The sequence below is a fragment of the Loxodonta africana genome, chromosome 7, assembly GCF_030014295.1.
Source record: "Loxodonta africana isolate mLoxAfr1 chromosome 7, mLoxAfr1.hap2, whole genome shotgun sequence".
NCBI classification, from domain to species: Eukaryota; Metazoa; Chordata; class Mammalia; order Proboscidea; family Elephantidae; genus Loxodonta; species Loxodonta africana.
This window is the reverse complement of record NC_087348.1, coordinates 25,273,350-25,275,192: the sequence shown is the minus strand read 5'-3', so window position 1 is coordinate 25,275,192 and position 1,843 is coordinate 25,273,350. Positions and strand designations below refer to the sequence as shown.

Below are 1,843 nucleotides of genomic sequence, written 5' to 3'. Positions count from 1 at the left end.
CTTAAAACCATCAGATGCTGGTGTTATTTCTGTTATAGAAGCACTAGGTAACTACGATACTAAATATTTGTAAAAATTCATTTTCTGTACTTGTAAAGTATGTCTGGAGTACCTTTTCAATTAATTAATTTATTCTTAGTTAACCCTGACTACTTGACTTCAATACATATGGGTCAATCTACTTTTTTTTTTTCTCTCTCATTTTGAGTCTCTCTCTCTTCCTGTTTGTTCTCTTCAATGAATTAAAAAAGTCTTTCGTTTAATGTTCCTCTGTACTGGGCAATAATCTGCTGCCAAACAAATATTTAAGGAGCATAGAAGACAAAATGAACTCAATTTTATTTTGTTAAACACATTCTGGTAATTACTTTGTTCATGGCTTCTTTCACGTCTTTGTTCCTCAGACTGTAGATCATGGGATTCAGCATGGGGATCACCGTGGTATAAAACACAGCTACCGTTTTCCCCTGCTCCACAGACTCCTCAGTGGGACGTCTGAGATACATGAAGATAAGAGTCCCATAAAATATGATGACAGCTGTCAGATGGGACCCACAGGTGGAGAAGGCCTTCCACCTCCCTTCTGCTGAGCGCATCCGTAGAATGGCAATGAGAATGAATAGATAAGAGATGATAACTACAGTCAGAGAATATGTGAAGTTAATGCCCGCAAGTATGAGCATTGTATATTCTTTTACATAGGTCCCAGCACAGGCCATTTTGATGAGAGGTGGGTCTGCACAGTAGAAGTGGTTGATTTCAATTTTCCCACAGAAGTACAAGCCATAAGTCCATAATGTTGCTGCAAGACTAGCCAGAAAACCATATATGTAAGGGAATGAAATCAGTCGAACACAGACAACCCTTGACATTTTGCTGCCATAGAGTAGAGGATTGCCAATGGCCATGTATCTATCAAAGGCCATGACGGCAAGAATAAAAATTTCTATGTGGACAAGGGCAATAAAGAAAAAACACTGTACTAAACAACCAGAATAAGAAATCGTTTTGTCTCTGACAAAAGGTTTTCCAACATTTTAGGGGTGACGTTGGAAGAAAACCAAACGTCAACAAATGACAAATGACTGAGGAAAAAGTACATGGGGCTGTTAAGCTGTGAACTGACTTTAATTAACATGATCATGCCAATATTGCCTACCATGGTGATAATATAGACCATGAGAAAAATAATGAAGAAGAGAATTTTCCATTCCTGAAGACTGGTTAATCCCAAAAGAATAAACTCTGTCACATCAGTGAAATTGAGCATTTTATCACTGTTAAGCAAAGATTTTTTTTTTTTTAAGCAAAAGATTAGTTACAAAGCTCTGTCATTATCTGAAAGGAAATAAAAGAAGAAAAAATCAGGAATTGTTCATTTATTCAGTTATAGCTTAATTCATGTCTCCTTTCATTGTTGTCCTTAGTAAATATCCATGACTGCATTTTGTCATTTTTTTCTGCAAATGTTTTTTCAGCACCTGCCACGTAACAGGCTCTCTGAAGGTCACTAGGATTAATAAATACACAAACTCTGTTTTATAAGAATTATACAAAATATTGTGATTGAAACATGATGGTAGTAATTATTTCAGCATCCTAATTTCCAGGACTACTTTTTGAACATCCCTTATTGCCAATGGTATTTGGTACTTTCATATTTTTTAGATGTTAATGAAAGTTGTAGGCCTCTCCTCAAGGGAACTCAGAAATCCTCTACCTCTTGTCTCTTTTCTTTTCATTTTAAGAATGTTCTCCCTTATTAGAAATGGAAGCCAGTGAATGAAATAATTTATCATCCCTAAATGTCAGATAATCTAACCCCATACCACCACTTATTTAA

General features: G+C 35.8%; 1 pseudogene; it reads right to left on the bottom strand.

Moving 5' to 3' along the window:
* Positions 1-261: 261 nt before the first annotated feature.
* LOC135231853 (olfactory receptor 5M3-like) lies at positions 262-1,270 on the bottom strand (annotated as a pseudogene).
* Between the last annotated feature and the right edge of the window lie 573 nt (positions 1,271-1,843).